Below are 20,351 nucleotides of genomic sequence, written 5' to 3' on the forward strand. Positions count from 1 at the left end.
GGGTTGTTAACAATTGTGCAGCTATGCACTTGAACTGAGACATTTTTATTTCATTAGGGGTGTCAGTTTACAGCCATTAGCTAAGCAGATTGGCCAGGACCAAAAGGCCTTTTTTGTGCCTTATCACCAGATCTCTCTTCCATTATTCAGCTCTTTAAAAAAGAGAGGAAAGAGAGGGAGAGGGGCTTTAAACACATTATGTTTTGTGACTTGTCTCTATTCTCTGGCTTCCACAGTCTAAAATAGGTTTTATTAGAAATCATTATTTAAATTCCTGCCCGGGACCCTATCGATCTCCGTGTATAATGGTTCCCAGATCACGGAAAGTAGCAGAGAGGGTCTCCAATGGGCCGACATAATGTCAGTGACAATTCATTTTTTTGCCAGTTAGGATGCTGGTTTAATATCCTGAAAAAGGCACTTAACACCACCCTTTCATAACATCTGTCAGGGCCCGTCCAGTGGCTTGTTTCTCACACTGTGGGTCCCCGGGCAGTTTGGGGCCTTTCTCTGAAACAGACTTCTCTCAGAGGCCTTGGAATTCCTCAGACATACACCCACCCCCAGCCCCGGGGCCCAACACTCGCAGACCAGCTGTTACAACTTTCCAGGACACTCCTAAATTTTCTAAATGTGTGCCATATAAAAATAAAATTTAGGATGGTGAGTGTTCAGGAGCTCCGTGTGTAGGAATATAACTCATCTAGCGTCTCAGCCCATTATTTCCACATTCTTCTGCCATACTTGCAGCTTCATCTGGGTCCTTGGAACAACTCAACGGGAATCTTGAGACTGAAGATTTGGGTCAGGTGATCATTTTTTTCCTTTTCTTTCTTACCATTTTTTAAATTAAAAAGTCCCACTTTTTTTATTTGGAAAATTTTCAATGCAATACAGAAACATTGAAAGAAAATTATACTCAACACTGAGATTCAGCTGTTGTTAAAATTTTATGTCATTTGCTCTCTCTCATACTGTTATTCTCACACATACATTCATATGCGATCACACATACCTTCGTGCACAAACACACGCACATGCAAAATCACACTCACACACATACATACAATATAAAAAGTCATGCATCTTTTTCTGAACCATCTGAATGTGAGCTGCAGACACTCGACACCAGTTACATCTTTGAGCATTTCCTAAGCAACAATACCTTAGCACACTTAAGAAAATTAACAATAATTTCATGATAGAATCTACTATCCATTCCGTATTCATATACCCCCAATTATCCCCAGAAGACTTTTATAGATATTTTTTTAATCCAAGAGCCAGTCAATATTCATACATACATTGCATCTGATTGTTTTTGTTTTGTTTTTTATGATGTCTTTTAAAGAATTCAGGTCATTTTTCTTATAGAAAGTACCTTCCTATTTCTGGTAAATTCGGTTACTGAAATAAAACATACAGCGAAGGACACAAGTTTTAAGTGAATCATTCCATTAATTTTTACAAAATAAACACACTTATGTAATTTGTACCCAGATCAAGTTACTCAACATTGTTTGAAACCATAAACCTCATTCAAGCTTCATTCCAGGCACTGTCCTCTGTAAAAAGTAACCACTCTTCTAACTTCTATCACCATAGATTAATTCCTACCCTTCATTCTTCAAAACTTGTTCAGTTACTTTCGCACAGGGCACAGGGAATCTACGTTGGCTAGAGTCTTGATGAGAAGTCTTTTAAGCACATACTGCATCAAAACTGATCTCTCATCTGTTTCAGAGCCCTGGTATAAATCTGTCTTTAAACAAGATTATGCAAATGCCTCTGTATTTGCATTTTTCAGTAAAATTTTAAAAATATTTAGTTTTTCCCTCTTGTAAGCTGCAATTCTGTCATAGGGCTCTTTATGAATGTTTTAAGAACTTGTAATATTGTTAAAGTTTTAATATTGTTTCTCAATTGAATAATACCATAGGAAGATATTATTAGTTGCATTGGAATCCTTAGCCAGTATAGCAGTATTTTTTTTTTAAATAAGAATGTAATTCTAAGTAGCTTTACCTTAAGATGCCTTCTAAATGCTCTCTACTTACCTTCAGGGAATTAAACCATAAAGCAAAAAGAAGATCACTGAGTGGAATACATCATTATGTTATAATTAAGAAATTGTTACTTGGACACCACAACTGAAAACAGGTTCTCTGCGAATAAGCAGTGAAAAGAATGCTTCATATGGCCATGGACTTCATTTGTTTAAAGCCATGGCTTCTCTGATGATTTATTTTTGCTGAGAATTAAATCATTATCTGTGCCTTAAAAGCTATATCTTATATTTATTATAGTTGTTGAGCCTCTCTGCTTGTAATATTCGGGGAAGGACGTTTCACACTGAAATTTTAAGTATTAGAAGATAACTGATATTTTTAAGGCATCCACCTTATATATGTATACTGGACTTCCCTGATGGCTCAGATGATAAAGAATCTGCCTGCCAATGCAGGAGAGATAAGAGGCATGGATTCTGTCCCTGGGTTTGGAATATCCCCTGGAGAAGGGAATGGCTACCCTCTCCAGTACTCTTGCCTGTAGAACCCCCATGGACCAAGGAGTCTGGTGGGCTGCAAACCATGGGGTCACAAAGAACTGGACATGGCTGAGTGACTAATGCACTTTTCATGTATACTACATGTGTAATCACCTTCCATTTGGCTCAATTTGGCCAGAGAGGGATGGTAGTTACCTCTTTATTATGATTCTTTAGTTCCTTGATAAATATTAGTGTTTTGACTCTGAATATAACTTTTTAAAAAGATTTATTTGTTTATTTATTTATTTTTGGCTGTGCTGGGTCTTTATTGGTGTCTGCAGGCTTTCTCTAGTTGCAGCAAGTAGGGACTACTCTTCATTGGGATGCACAGTGCTTCTCATTATGGTAGCTTCTCTTGTGCAGCATAGGCTCTAAGGCATGCCAACTTCAGTAGTCGTGGTGCGCGTGCTCAGTAGTTGCAGCCTGAGGACTCTAGAGCACAGGCTCTAGAGCACGGGCTCAGTAGTGGTGGAGTGTGGGCTTAGTTGCTCTGTGGCATGTGGGATCTTCTTGGATCAGAGATCGAACCTGTGTCCCCTGAACTGGCAGGCAGATTCTTAACCACTAGACCACAAGGGAAGCCCAAAATATAATCTTATGGTAAAAGCCTGCTTTTAAGCCAAAGGGAACAAAGCTCAGAGCTGTCTCAAGTTGATTTATAGTCTTTGAATGCCACAAATTACAATATTTAAGAACTGGACCAGAGTCATCATTTTGAAGGAAAAAAACAAGAGTTCAAATAAAATTGGAGTAGGTATTAGGGTTTGATGTCACACATTTTATAGAGAGGACCCTGAAATCATTTTTTAAACTTAATTGAAAAATTTAGTTGGCATACAGTATTATATTAGTTTCAGGTGTAAACATAGTGGGTCAACATTTATATACATTATGAAATGATCACCATGTTAAGTCTAGTAGCCACTTGTCACCATACAAAGCTACCACAACATCATTGACCATATTCCCTATGCTGTAAATTATAGCTTCATGACTCATTTGTACCTCTTAGTCCTCTTTGCCTATATCACCGTTCTCCCCTGGCTTTTAACAAACACTGGTTTATTCTGTGTATCTGTGAGTCTGTTTTTGTTTTGTTTTGCTTGTTCATTTGTTTTGTTTCCTTAGATTTCACATGTAAGTAAAATCACATGGTATCTGTCTGTCTCTGTCTGACTTTTTGTACTTAGCATAATACCTTCCAAGTCCATCCATGTTGCAAATAGCAAAATTTCATTCTTTTGTTTATGGCTGAAATAAGGGTGAATTTATCTTTTCAAATTAGTGTTTTCATTGTTTTTTCTTAGAGATTAGGGAGGATCCTGAAATCTTTAAATTAATATGAGTTTAGGAAGCAATTTATAACCTCATTTTAAGTAATGGCCTTTTCCACCACATTAAGAAGTTTGACCAATTTCCAAATTGAACATGATAGCAACTACTACAAACTATCAAACCATCACACATTCTCAACATTATCCAACACAAATTTGTTTCTGCCATTTGTAGAAAACTGAGTAGGTTGCAGTTTTAATGAACTGTTCCTCCGCTCTTCTCATTCAAGTTATCATTTTCTTTTCTCTACGTGTCCTATTAACTGGTTTCCCTAAGTCAGGGAATAAAATGTAATTATTAACCTTCTAAAAAGCTTTGAAGTAGAATTTTCAGCTTTAACCTTTGTTAGGTAATAGCAAAACAATTATATCTTATTTTATTATTTTAGTGTCATCAATTTTCTGTCATATAAGCAAAAGGAAAGAAATAAAATATAAAATAATAAAAAATAATTTAACTGTTGTAACAAGTGTAGAATTCAATTGCTACTGATAAGCAGGAGAAGTCACTACAACCCACACAATAGTCACATGCTATAGTATATTTCATACACTTGCAGAAAACAATGATCTGGAGTTTTCAGTACACGCTGACTAGTAATATATCTCTATTGTGATTTAATATCACATGTCTTCTAATTTAGCCATTTCATAATAAAATCTTGTATTTTTAAAGATACAAAATTGATGTGTTAAAATATTTTATAGGGAATATATTTCCTGACAAATATAATGAGTATTACTTTTATCATAGTTAATTTGTTATAAAATGCTGATACTTGATGAAACAAGGAGAAAAAGAGAACTGAAAAACAGAATATGGAAAGACATAGATTTTTAAATATGAAACTGATGTTGATAATAGTAGTTAATGCTTACAGTTACTTTTGTAGAAAATATATAATTGCTTTTAGTGGGAATTGATCTTAGAAAAATGTACATTGACTTTTTTTTTTTGGTACATTAACTTTTAATTTTATAATCAAAGACAGTAAAATGATGTAATTTGCCCAGGTTTACACAGAGAGACAATGAAAATTTTGAAAGTCGATTCATTCAACTAATATTTTCTGAGTCTTCACTGGGTGATATACACTCTGGACCCCTAACCCATTGATTTCTCTTCTGTTTTGGCTGCAAATAATATAAATTCCAACTCCAATGGGCCTAAAAGAAAAAAGTATGATTGTTTGCTTATGTGACTGAAGCAATTCTGGAGGAAGTGTAGATATCTTATCTATATGCTTTCTCTCTCATATTCCCACTTCATACTTTGACTTGCTCACCATAATCCCAAGCTTTCTCGCTTACAAGAGAGAGAGGAGAGTCAATGAGAAAGAGAATATCAAACTGGATTATATGCCCATCCCTGGCTCACCTAGGTAGCCATTAGGCTAAAAAGATTGTTCTGGAAAGAGATGCTACTTCTATAACAAATTTTTAACGAGTTTTGAATAAAACTATAGATTAAAAATAAAGTTTTAAATAAGATTATGTTGGTGTTTCCTCTCTACTTTCTGTTGATGTTATTTTTGTGGGTGTGATGGTAAGAACACTTACCATGAATTCTACCCTCCTAGCATAGTCTTACATGCACAATACAGTATGGTTCTTAAATATAGACACAATGTTTTCTGGCAGATCTCTAGAATTTTTTCATCTTGTATAACTGAAACTTTATGCCTGTTGAATGGTTCCTGATTTCTCCATTCCCTCAGCTCCTGACAATCACTTTACTCTCTTTTCTATGAGTTTGACTACTTTAGCTACACACATCAATTTTGTATCTGATTCAATGGAATAGCACAGTGTTTGTCCTGTCATTGGCTTGCTTGACTTAGCATAATGTCTTCCAGGCTCATCCATGTTGTCACACAGGACAGAATTTGCTTCTTCTGTAAGGCTGAATAATATCCCATTGTAAGTATGTATTACATTTTCTTTGTTCATTCGTTTGTTGATGGACGTTCAGGCTATTTCTATATCTTGGCTATTGTGAATAACCCTTTGCTGAACATGGGAATGCAGATATCTCTTCCTGATCCCGATTTCAATTCTTATTGATACATACTCAGAAATGCAATTGCTGGATCATATGATAGTTCTCTTTTCAATTTTTTTAATAAATAACTTGATTTTTTAAATGGAAAAAATATTGAATAAACATTTCTCCAAAGAAGACACACAAATGGTCATAAGTATACGAAAAGATGCTCAACATCACTAATTATCAGCAAAACATAAATCAAACCACAATGAGATATGACATCACATCTATTATAATGACTGTGATTGATTTTTAAAGGTAATATTTGTAATATTTGTTAGGGAGCACATGGAGAAATTGGAACTCTTGTACACTGTTGGTTGAAAGGTAACATGGACCAGGCACTGTGAAAAGTGGTATTGAGTTTCCTCAAAAAAATAGGAGACTGTTGCATTGTATTTTTTGTCACCTTAATCCCTCTACCTCAAATACTCATCATTGAATGCCAAAACAGAAGAGAAATTGAGATTTAGAGAAATGTATGTGGTATTTGGGTGAGATAAGGCAGAAAATTTTTTTTACAAAAGGAAAAAGATGAAGGAGGAAGAAAAAAGATATAAAAAGCTTTCTAGGTAAACCAGGAGAGGGGGAGCAGTTTGAAGTAAATTCAGAATTGAAAGTCATTAAATACTAGTAGCATCAACAGTCATGAGCACTTCCATCAACAACCTTTGTGATTCTTTCACTTAAATTCAAGAATCATCGTTTTCTGACTTATTTGGATTCTAAAGATAAGCACAAAAGGACAAAACAAAAGAAGGAAAAATGTAGATATGACCCTATCCACCAAAATATGCAAGGGTGCCAAACCTCAGATTTAAATTTTATGCAGATCTTTGCCAGGAAGCAAAGGTAAATTTTAATGTTTCTCTCTTTTTTGGCATCAAATGAAAATGTCTTTGAAATAAAAAAGACACTTTTCAGTCAAGGACAAAATTAGTGGTAGAAGCTATTTCAAGCTAAATTACTTCTCAGTCTTGGATTCTCCAGCTTACTTGACTACTTTGTTTTATAACTTGAGCAGCAAGGCAATGAGAAAAGAAGGAAAGGAGAAAAGATTTTACACAGAAGGGAAAACGTGGGGGATCACTATGCAGGACACTGTGGAAACATTTCTATCTACCATTTTCATCCAAAGGAGAGTCAGTTCAGTTCAGTCACTCAGTCATGTCTGACTCTGCGACCCCGTGAATCACAGCATGCCAGGCCTCCCTGTCCATCACCAACTCCTGGAGTTCACTCAAACTCACATCCATCGAGTTGGTGATGCTATCCAGCCATCTCATCCTCTGTCTTCCCCATCTCCTCCTGCCCCCAATCCCTCCCAGCATCAGAGTCTTTTCCAATGAGTCAGCTCTTCTCATGAGGTGGCCAAAGTACTGGACTTTCAGCTTTAGCATCATTCCTTCCAAAGAACACCCAGGACTGATCTCCTTTAGAATGGACTGGTTGGATCTCCTTGCAGTCCAAGTGACTCTCAAGAGTCTTCTCTAATACCACAGTTCAAAAGCATCAGTTCTTCGGTGCTCAGCTTTCTTCACAGTCCAACTCTCACATCCATCCATGACTACTGGAAAAACCATAGCTTTGACTAGATGGACCTTTGTTGGCAAAGTAATGTCTCTGCTTTTGAATATGCTATCTAGGTTGGTCATAACTTTCCTTCCAAGGAGTAAGCGTCTTTTAATTTCATGGCTGCAATCATCATCTGCAGACAGTGGATCACAACTAACTGTAGGAAATTCATAAAGATATGGGAATCCCAGAACACCTTACCTGCCTCCTGAGAAATCTGTGTGCAGATGAAGAAGCAACAGTTAGAACTGGACATGGAACAACAGACTAGTTACAAATAGGGAAAGGAATACGTCAAGGCTGTATATTGTCACTCTGCTTATTTAATTTCTATGCAGAGTATATCATGTGAAATGCCGGGCTGGATGAAACACAAGCTGAAATCAAGATTGCTGGGAGAAATATCAATAACCTCAGATATGCAGATGACACCACCCTTATGGCAGAAAGTGAAGAGGAATTGAGGAGCCTCTTGATGAAAGTGAAAGAGGAGAGTGAAAATGCTGGCTTAAAACTCAACATTCAGAAAGTTAAGATCATGGCATCCTGGTCCCATCATTTCATGGCAAATAGATGGGGAAACAATGTAAACAGTGGTAGACTTTATTTTCATGGACTCCAAAATCACTGCAGATGGTGACTGCAGCCATGAAATTAAAAGACACTTGCTCCTTGGAAGAAAAGCTATGACCAACCTAGACATCTTATTAAAAAGCAGAAACGTTACTTTACTGACAAAGGTCTGTCTACTCAAAGCGATGGTTTTTCCAGTAGTCATGTGTGTATGTGAGAGTTGGACCATAAAGAAAACTGAGCATCAAAAATTTGATGCTTTTGAACTGTGGCATTGGAGAAGACTCTTAAGAGTCCCTTGGACTGCAAGGAGATCCAACCAGTCAATCTGAAATGAAGTCAGTCCTGAATATTCATTGGAAGGATTGATGCTGAAGCTGAAGCTCCAATATTTTGGCCACCTGATGTGAAGAACTGACTCGTTGAAAAGACCCTGATGCTGGGAAAGATTGAAGGCAGGAGAAAAAGGGGACAACAGAGGATGAGATGGTTGGATGGCATAACTGACTCAATGGACATGAGTTTGAGCAAGCTCTAGGTGTTGGTGATGGACAGAGAGGCCTGGCGTGCTGCAATCCATGGGGTCACAAAGAGTTGGACACAATTGAGCAACTGAACTGAACTGAGCATATACACACTATTATATATATATAGATAATCTACAAAGACCAACTCTATAGCACAGGGGATTCTACTCAATACTCTGTAATAAGTTTTATGGGAAAAGAATCTGAAAAAGAATAGGTATATGTACACATATAACTGAGTCACTTTGCAGTACACCTAAAATTAAGACAACATTGTAAATCGACTATAATCCATTATAAAAGTAATAATAAAAACAAAGGCATTCCCTAAATTTGACATATTATCCCAAGTGTCTTGCTTTATCCATGACCTGGGCTCCTGTGATAATTAGTCACAGAAACCTAGTGGATCATGAACTGGTTTGATATTTTTCAGTGATAACTTCTGAATACAGCTATTCAAGTTAGTTTTGAAGAAGTATAAAAAGTTGGTTTAGTTTTGTCTCAAAATACTCTTCTAAAACAGTGTGATCTAACAAGGGTTTCTTTTTCACTGCCTCTCATTCTTTAACTCTTTTTACTGTTTGGCTTTCAACTTCAAATATTAAATCGAAGCTGTTTCTTAAAAAATCACCAGTGATCTCCTTATCACTAAATTTCGAAGTTTTCCTTTGTCTCCATCTTTTTCAGCTTCTTTAAAGTCAGCATTTCTCAAACAACCACATACCAGAAGATTCTAATGTGAAGCTAAGATTGAAAACTGCTATTGTAACTGGTCATAATAGTCCCCTAAATTCTCCCAAAACTCTTTCCTCCCTTTTCTTTGGTGATTATGCCTAGATTGTTCTACTGTACTTCTAAACCCTTTCACGACTCTTGCTTTTCCTGCCTCTCTAAATCCTAATTGCATCTCTCTGCTCATCCATCAAGTAATCATCACCTACTCTAGGTTCTTTCCAGAATAGCAACTTGCATTTTCTATAAACAACTAGAACTAACCACCTGAATAGTCTAAGAATCTCTCAAATTAAAACCTCATATTTTTTCCTCACCAGACCCATTTCCCCCCTTGTCAAATGCCTCATCTTCTTGATTTTAGCTTTTTAAAAAATACTTAAATAATCAAAATAAAATTTAATAGTTTAGACAAACTGATGTCAAATCCTTGCAAGAGACAAAATAAGAATTTTAAGGACTGAGCCTGAGCATCAGCATCTTTAAAAGCTCTCCAGGTGTTATAATTGTGAAGTTTGAGAAACATTACTAATTAAAATTCAGTATTATATGAAGACATTCTTTTACATAAGTATCCCCTACCTGTTGCCTGATTCCTCTAAAAGTCAACTATAGAAAAGCCACATAGTCTCTTAGGTAGTCTATCTCAAGAATTCCTTATTTCTTAGATATTTTCAGATTCTTATTGCCAGGCATACTCCCCCACTTTGTAAAATAGTAGCTTGTTAGTTTATTCTTTCATTGAATGGAAGCTCAAGAGCAATGGTCCTTACACTTTTAGAATATATAAACATTCCTGGGAAGATGATTAAACTCCATACTTCCAGGCCAAACCATTCAAAATTCTTACTCAATAGCTTGGATGTTGCCCAGGTTATTGATGTATATATAACACACCTATGCTGTATACCCATTCTAGAATCACACCTTAAGAAACATTCTCTCAGACCAGAAATATGTGTGTCTTTCTCACTCTACTCTGAATGCCTAGCAACACCCTGTATGTAGCAAATGCTTATTATATAGTGAATAAATGGGTCAACATTGGTGCTTGATTAATGAGTCACCTTTTCCTGGTATAATGAACTTCATCGCTTTATCCACCACCACTACTTCTCTGAACCATGGCTACAGTTTCTCAAGGTCTCAAAGCTTTTTGTGAAACTCTATGACAAACCACCAGCAATGATAGTGCTTTTCCAGACTCTCCCTTACCATGTGTCACTAAAGCTATTCCCATAGAAGCAGTATACTTCCAAATCTGTTCTATCTTATCCATGAAATAAGTTGAGAATTTCTCACAGTGAGAAACACTTGACTTTGTTACCATGCCAAAGTTCTCTGAATTAATCACACTGTCCACAGACTGGAATAGTTCCACCAGTCTGGATTTCATAGTTATTTAAAGCTGAGCAGACAAGAATTGCTCAGCTATGGAAAAGAAGCTCACAGACTCTCTGAGGCATAATCAATTGGATTAGGAGTCTCTCTTCTGAAGCTGGTTTTGTAACTTTGTCCCTTCTGAATTTTCCCAGTCACCAATCATTTGGCCTTTTAATTGAAGCAAAGGTGACTTGCTCACATGATTCAGTAGGTGAAAATAATTATACTGTAATTAACAGCAAATGTAGTTGTAAGAATATTTCTGTGCCAAATCCAAATGTTAGAAATTATAGACTTGCCTTCAGATTCCTTAGAGAGCAACAAAATTGTTTTCTTTGCTTTAGACTATAATGCTAAATGCAGTGCTATGTTGTTCTTTATATCACCAAGGCTTAGTGCGAGAATGTTTTCATTAAGGTAGAAAGCAATAAAGAAGTAAATTTGAAAAAGTTTTGCCTGATTGTATTACCACCCCTTTATCCTCCAGCAGCCTTTTCAATTAAGGAAGAGCAACCATTATATGAAATTGAAGTGGAAAAACCAGGAAGCAGGACATTTTTTTAAAGCATTATGTTTTAAGATCACCTAAAGAAAATATGACAAAATGAGTTAAAATTTAATTATACTATTACTACTAGAGTAAAAAGTTTTTAAAGTCAATTTTATTCCCTTATTAACAGTTTTATAGATTTATGTCCCATTTTAAAACACTGGTGATACTACAATCAAATAACTTTGTTTTAACTTCAGTAATGTGAAAACAAGGATGCCTGAGATGTATGAAACATCAAGATCTCACTGGGCTCAGAGAGAGATACAAATCTAGATGACAGAGATTATGGAATAATTTATTGATGGAAAGTGTGATGTAAGCCTGTTTCTCCTTTCCATGAGAGATGTTTTGATGGTTCCTGGGATGATTTTTATCCTCAGGACATAGGCAGAACAGTAACAATAGTTGACTTCTGTGTATCATTGTTTTAAATAACTTATGTTTTTACCTTACTGGTCTTGAGATCATACATTTATTCAACAGAAAAGACTTTGAACTCTGCTACCTTTTGAGGAGAAAGTCAAATAAAACAGAGTTCCACAAGAATTCATGATCTAATGGAAAAGAGATTAAAAAATAAACAAATAATTTCAACCCATTAAGACTGTAATCATTGTGGCTTCAACAGTGTGCAGTGGGATTGCAGGAGAGGTAGACCCTAACTCCTTGGTGAATTGGAGAGAAGGCGCAACATAAGTGATTGAACTGAATCTTAATGGGATAAGCAGGTGTGTGATTGACATGCGAAAGAAGCAGAAGCTTTAAACCAAGGAAACAGCAGAATTTTCCCAATGAGAAGGTTCAAACAAATCAGTTTCTTGGGGGAACTCCAAGTTGTTCTATGTTAGGAACACAAGATTTATGTAAAGGAATTATAGGAAACCATATCATAACAAAGATTATATGTCAGGTCGGGGGCTGGCTTCTATCTTAGTCTATGGAGGGGGCTGGCTTCTATCTTATGCTATGGAGGCTCTGAGGAATTTTAAGCAGAAAAAGTGACATCATGATGTTTGTTTCATTATTTTTTAAACATCCTTGTTGAGGCTTTATTGACACACAATAAACAAGTTTTTGCACAGAATTACATACGTGTGTGTGTTTCCATAACCAAAGTTCCTGTGACCTTTTTGTCAGCCCTCTCTCCTCTCTCCCACAATAAAACAGGAGATCAATAAACAACTGATCTTCTTAGTTGGTATAGATTAACATCTACTAGAATTTTACATGAATGGAATCAAGTAACATGTACTCATTTTGTCTTGCTTCTTTCATTCAGCATAATTATCTTGAGATTTGTCAATATTATATATATCAGTAGTTTGTTCTCTCTCTCTCTCTTTTTTTTTTTTTTTGCTGTGCGGTATCTCAGTATTTGGATGTACTACAATTTGTTTATCCACTTGACTATCAATTAACAATACTTGTTTCCTATTTTGGCTATTACAAAGTCAGTTCAGTTCAGTTCAGTCACTCAGTTGTGTCCGACTCTTTGTGACCCCATGAATCGCAGCACGCCAGGCCTCCCTGTCCATCACCAACTCCCGGAGTTCACTCAGACTCATGTCCATTGAGTCAGTGATGCCATCCAGCCATCTCATCCTCTGTTGTCCCCTTCTTCTCCTGCCCCCAATCCCTCCCAGCATCAAGGTCTTTTCCATTGAGTCAGCTCTTCGCATGAGGTGGCCAAAGTACTGAAGTTTCAGCTTTAGCACCATTCCTTCCAAAGAAATCCCAGGGTTGATCTCCTTTAGAATGGACTGGTTGGATCTCCTTGCAGCCCAAGGGACTCTCAAGAGTCTTCTCCAACACCACAGTTCAAAAGCATCAATTCTTCAGCGCTCTGCCTTCTTCACAGTCCAATTCTCATTAGGCTACTACAAATAAAAGTGTTACAAATATACATGCATAGGTCTTTTATTGCCTTGTGTAAATAACTAAAAGTGAAATGACTAGATCATATGATAGTCATGTTTAAGTCTTTAAAAGATTGTCAACTAGTTTTCCAACATAATTGTTCCATTTTTTGTTTTCATCAACAGTGTATAAGAATTCCAATTCCTTCATATTCTCACCAGTACTTGGCGTGGTCAGACATCTAAATTTTAGCAATTTCAATGTGCATAGTGTTAATCATTGTGGTTTAATTATGCATTTCCCTAATGACTACTGATATTAAGCATCTTTTTGTGTGTTTATTTGCTACTTATATGATTTCTTTGGTGAAGTGTCTATTCAAATTTTTTGCCTATTTTTGGTTGGTATTTTTGCTTCCTTATTACACTTTTAGAGTTTCTTAAATATTCTGGATATAAGTTCTATATCATATATATAATTTTCAAATATTACTTATTTTATAAAGAGTAGATATTTTTAAGTTTTATGAAGTCCAATTGATTAATATGTTCTTTTATGAACTGTGCTTTTGATGTCAGTTCTAAGAAATGTTTGCCTAACCCAAGGTCACAAAGATTTTCTCACCCTTTTTTTCATAGTTTTAGGTTTTATATTTTTGAGTGTGATTCATTTTTGAGTTAATATTTGTATATCATGCCAGATATGGATAGAAGTGTTTCGTGTGTTTTTTTAAATATGGATATCTAATTGCCTGCATTATTTGTTGAAATTGTTTTCCACTGAATTGCTTTTTTACCTTTGTCAAAATTCATATCCAACCTAATAAACATCAATAGAACATTCCCAATGACAGTATAATATACGTTCTTCTCAAGTGCACCTGATGCACTCTTCATGATAGAGCAAATGTTAGGCCACAAAATAAGTCACAATAAATTAATTAAGATCTCTGGTGGCTCAAATGATAAAGAATCTGCCTGTATTACAAGAGACCTGGGTTTGATCTTTGGGTCAGGAAGATCTTTTGGAGAAGAGAATGGTATCCACTCCAGCTTTCCTGCCTGGAGAATTCCATGGACAAAGGAGCCTGACAGGCTGCAGTAGATGGGTCGCAAACAGTCAAACACAACCGAGTGACTAAAACCATGCAAGATATCTTCTTCGACCATAGTGGAATGAAACTTGGAAACAATAATGGAAGGAAGTCTGGAAAACTCACAAATATATGGAAACTGAATAGCATGCTCAAACAACCAGTGGGTCAAAGAAAAAAATCACAAGGAAACTTAGAAAATGCTTTGAGATGAATGAAGACATAACATACCAAAACTTGTATGATGCAGCAAAAGCAATGATCAGAGGGAAATTGATAGCTATAAATACCTATATAAAATATAGAAAAGATCTCAAATCAATAATCTAACTTTACATCTTAAAAACCTGGAAAAAGAAAAGTAAATCAAACCTAAAACTAGCAGAAGGAAGGAAATAATTTTTCACAAAATGCTGAGAAAGAGTGTACAAAAGAGGCAGTCTGCTCTTTGACCCTAGGCATACTGTTTATATTATACACTTAAACTAATGGCATTGTCATAAGGAAATTTTGTTGTAGGGTCAAAATAATAATATGTGTGTAACTGTTAGGTACAAAATAAAGTTAACATTTGTACATAATTTATTATGAAAGAGACTATGTCTTTGGAGAACATAGATTTAACATTACCTGACCTCAAAATTCTATACATGGTGTTTCCATAGTACAATTGTTCACTCAGGTTGTAGCTTACTACATAATGTACTAATGGGGAAAATAATCATTTCAACAGTATGTGGCCAATGTTATTCACCATGAAATTCTATCAGAGCAACAAGTCCTTGAAATATACCTTATTAGATAGACTGGAAGTTTGCAGGGGGAAGGAATTATAAAGGTAGATTCAAGTAAATTTTTTAAAAGCTAAGTATAGATATTGATTGAATTTCAGCCTCATGAATTTCACAACGTGTGACCTTACCCAAAGTACTTCGACTTAACATGAAAATGAAAAGTCCTCCGCATCTGTGGAGTAATGGGGAAAGTGAGTAAAATTCAGTGTTTTATGTATAGGGAATGATTTGTTACTGTTGAGTTTCTGCAAAGAAAGAGGCAATATTCTGATCTGAATGATATACTGAAGAGTTTAAATGATTATCCTAAGTGAGACTGCCAGGAAAACCACTGTGAGCTATTGTCATGTACTATAAGCTTTAGATAAATTTAAAACATACAAGACATGAAAAAGGGGATGGAGTTACATAACAAGTAAACAAAAATCAGTTCTTTTAAGTTTTCTCTGTACAGTTTCATTCATACAGCAGACAATGCCTAGTTATAAGCATAACAAAGTACCATTTCTGCCCTCCACACCGCATTCAAAATACAAACCAAGCTGAGATTCAATGTGGTAAGTCACATAATAGTGCTAGCTTGAGATTCGACACCCACAGAACATCAACTTGCACAGCACTAGGAATCACTGGCTAGGATATAGCCAGAGGGTCAAGAGAACAGTATTTCAATTCAAAGGCTGAAGGAAATGGTCTCATTAGCAAACAACAGAACTTCAGGGCCATCAGGTGCTCTAGACTTAAATACAGGTTCCATAGTTAAAAAACTTCTTAGCATCCATCCTTGTGTGATTAATCCTCTTTTATGATGAGATAAGAAGTCAAGACAAGGGTTCCATTATATCTGGGTGGAGAAGGTCATGGAAGAGGGCATGGCAACGGCTCCTGTATTCTTGCCTGGAAAATCCCATGGATAGAGGAGCCTGGTGAGCCTGCGTCCAGGGGGTCGCAGAGAGTCAGACACGACTGAAGTTTTTTAAAAACAAAAAGCCAAATCAGAAATAACTCTCTGTAAAAATTCAGGAAATTCAGAAAGATGCACAGTCAATTAAATCTGGAGAGAAATACCATAAAATTTAGATATTATCACATTCATAGCTTTATTCAATAACCAATTATTGAACATCATTTGTGTGTAAGATGAAACCAGTTTTCCAGATAAACCTCCCAAGTGAGCGGAGAAACTGAGAATTCTGATCTTGTCTACATTAGGAATTAGAGACTGTCATATAGAAGTGAAGTAATTCAGAAAGAGAAATACAAATATTGTATCTTAATATAAATATGTGGAATAAGAAAAAATTGGTATAGATGATCTTATTTACAAAGCAGAAATAGAGACACAGACATAGAGAATAAACATGTGATTACCAAGGGGGAAAGAGGGGTGGTGGGATGAATTGGGAGGTTGGGATTCACACATATAGGTGTGTGCATGCTAAGCCCCTCAGTAATGTCTGACTCTGTGACACTATGGACTTAGCCCACCAGGCTCCTCTGTCCATGGGATTCTCCAGGCAAGAATTCTGGAGTGGGTTGCCATGCCCTTTTCCAGGGGATCTTCCTGACGCAGGGATCAAACCCATGTCTCTTATGTCTCTTTCATCGGCAAGTAGGTTCTTTACCACTAGCACCACTTGGGAAGCCCAACACATATGCACTACTATGTATAAAATTGATAACTAATGAGAACCTTCTGCATAGCACAGGGAACTTTACTCAGTGCTCTGTGGTGACCTAAGTGGAAAATAAGTCTGAAAAAGAGGGAACATATGTATACATATAGTTGATTCACTTTGCTGTACAGTAGAAATTAATACAACATTGTAAAGCAATGATACACTAATAAAATTTTTTTAAATAAATAAAAGTAAAATACAACAAAAAAGATGATAAAATAAAAGTAAATAAAATGAAATGTAAAAAAACAAAAGAGAAAATCTAGTGCTAGCTGTAGATTCCCTATGCCCCACCATTGGGTTGGAATGGTGACTGGCTATAGAGCATCCAAAACCACAGGGATGTCCAAAGCACCACTTTATAAAGTGAGATGGGCATAATAGGCAAAGAATCAAAACTTAATCAAGATTGGGTTAAAGCAAGATTTAAGGGTGGGGCCACAAACAAGACAGACCCAAGACAGCAGACTTCTAAATTTGGCTTGGGTAAGGGAGAGCGAAAAAGTTGGCTTAAAGCTCAACATTCAGAAAATGAAAATCATGGCATCTGGTCCCATCACTTCATGGGAAATAAATGGGGACACAGTGTCAGACTTTTTTGGGGGGGGGCTCCAAAATCACTGCAGATGGTGACTGCAGCCATGAAATTAAAAGATGCTTACTCCTTGGAAGAAAAGTTATGACCAACCTAGATAGCATATTGAAAAGCAGAGACATTACTTTGCCAACAAAGGTCCATCTAGTCAGGGCTATGGTTTTTCCAGTAGTCATATATGGATGTGAGAGTTGGACTGTGAAGAAGGCTGAGCGCCAAAGAATTGATGCTTTTGAACTGTGGTGTTGGAGAAGACTCTTGAGAGTCCCTTGGGCTGCAAGGAGATCCAACTAGTCCATTCTAAAGGAGATCAGTCATGGGTGTTCTTTGGAAGGACTGATGCTAAAGCTCAAACTCCAGTACTTTGGCCACCTCATGGGAAGAGCTGGCTCATTGGAAAAGACTCTGGGAGCAGGAGTCTAAAGTATATTAATATACTTTAGAAAAGATGCTGGGAGGGATTGGGGGCAGGAGGAAAAGGGGACAACAGAGGATGAGATGGCTGGATGGCATCACTGACTCGATGGACTTGAGTTTGAGTGAACTCCGGGAGATGGTGATGGACAAGGAGGCCTGGCGTGCCACAATTCATGGGGTCGCAAAGAGTCAGACACGACTGAGCGACTGAACTGAACTGAATTGAACTGAAGGGAGGTTTCCTTTAAAGAGAAATGTCCCAAGCACTAATATAAAGAAGACACGGGAAGTCCCCATTTTCTCAATATTTTAATTCTAATTTTTGTTTTATTTAAGCAATAAGAGACTTTAAAAGTTTCCATTGATTCCTAGTCAAAACATAGTATCTTTTGGAAATAGACTTCTATATGTAATTTTGCATTCTGAACTACACACCCAGTGTTTTATAAACAGTAAGGGCCTGATAATTATTTGACAACTTCTGATTTAAATTTGTTATATAAATATTGTGCAATCCAATGAATCCTTAAATCGTCACACAATTCCTGAACATTATGATCAGATGAATAATCATAACTACCTGTTGCCAGGTATTAGGAGTTGCTGAAGAGCACTTGGGTTTCAGCCTGGGAAATTGCAAACACTATTCTGCATAGCTAGTTCTTCCTCCTCTAAAATCTATGCTGTTGAAACTTGACTCAACCATCAGTGCACTGGTTAGGTTTTCTACCACCAGAACCAAAGGTTAGTAATGTTTAAGTACTTTCTGGAGCATGTATTTGAATGCTTTGCTGGACTCATCGAACATGCATTTTGCATGACATGAGCAATATGCATTTGAAAAGCTACCTCTTTAATATTTTAAGATATGAAAAGTATGATTTAAGTAATCCTACAACAATCACCAAAACCTTTCCTGTTAGGAAAGACAGAGCTGCTAGTAAATCATCTTACTGCATATCATTGACCACAGAGATTTTCCTAAACACACCATACTTTTCTTCAGGATCCAACTTTTATTTTTCTTTGATATTTGTGGAATCAGATAAAAAGCTGGAACTTTCAGATATCTTAGGGGGGAAACCAAATAATTCTAATATATTTTTATTATATTAATATACTTTAGACTGCATATTTACATTCAGCATATAATTATTTTTCCTTTTTCAGAAGCACACACCCTTAAGTGTCTATAGTCAGTGCTATGAGGAGGAAAGGCATAGTCTCACATAGAGGAAACATTTTCAAAAGATGAATAATAAACTGATAATAGGAGTGTGCCCTAACTCATAATAGTGCACATAAGATTCAAGTTAGAATGTCTGATGATAGACACATATTATAGAGGAGTTCAAAAGTGTGACAAGTAACTAAGCAATCAACTTGTCTCACTGTGTTTGAATTTAATTCTCCCTTGAGGAAACTAATTCTGCTTTTTCTTTTCCATCTTTTATTTCTCACCTCTCCCTCCCCCAAGCATGAAAGACTCAGCCTAGCAGAATGGACAAGTTGGTTTAATTATTCCTTTGGTTTGTTTTTCTTGCCAGTCACCACAGCTGATAACAGATATGCAAATGCAAATGCAAATGCAAAATCCACTCAAGAAAATTCTTTGTAATTAGGGTTTATCTCTGAATAAGTCTAATACGAAGCCTATGTACCTCTGTATTCTCCAAGTCACTCAAGCTTGGAGGCGTAAAATCACTAAATAAATATAAATCTAATACTTAAGCCTATGTATTCCTCAAGTTAATCAGGCTCAGAGATATAAACTCACTAATTAACCTAGATAATTCTACTAGTGACAAGCTGTATCTGACTTTAGCAATTTTTTCTTTTGCTGCTATGTTCCATGAAAGAAGTGTCTGATCATATTTGCTTCAGTAATAACAATATTTGATGCCTGCAGTGTTTTACACATTTTGGTAGCTTATATAAAAACAAACTTTGGATCTATAAGCAGCATTTTTATATTGTAATATATATCACAGGCAAAACTCATGAAGGTGTGGCATGCATGTCCAAGGCTACCAAACTAAACAGAAAGTATAATAAATCTTGTCGTGATTTTACTGCTTTCCATAAGATTGACATAAAAATTTTTATTCAAAATTGAACATTTTCAGAAATGATAGCCTATGATAAGGATTTAATGGAAAAACTCTCCTTTTCCCTTGTGGGAAATTGTAGTGATTTTTCTTCATTGTCTGCTAGTGATATCTTGATGCATTAAAACAATTATTACAGTTTTTAGAAGACCACCCTTCTGAATGGTACTTGCATTGATTACCAGGAAGAATCAGCAGAATGTGATGAAGCTGAGAACTTGAAGGGTGAATATTTATTGAATTTTGGATGTGTCCCGTGATGTGATATAGATGTGTGATCTTATATCTTATTTCTAGGCTTTCAAACATATTGGAACGTCCAGCAAGAGTAGCAAAAATAGGTAGCAGTGAGATGCGGTCAGAGAGGGAAACAGAGTGACAAAGGGCTACAAGCTTTAGGAAGACCATGCCCAGGCTGGATCCAGACTTAGAATAACAACTGAGCTGCACCACCTAAAATCAGAAGTACAACTTCAGGAAAAGAAAACTGAATCAGAGAAAATGGATGGAAGAAGCTGGAACATTGTAGT

Source organism: Oryx dammah, unplaced genomic scaffold, assembly GCF_014754425.2.
Source record: "Oryx dammah isolate SB20612 unplaced genomic scaffold, SCBI_Odam_1.1 HiC_scaffold_4, whole genome shotgun sequence".
Classification (NCBI taxonomy): domain Eukaryota; kingdom Metazoa; phylum Chordata; class Mammalia; order Artiodactyla; family Bovidae; genus Oryx; species Oryx dammah.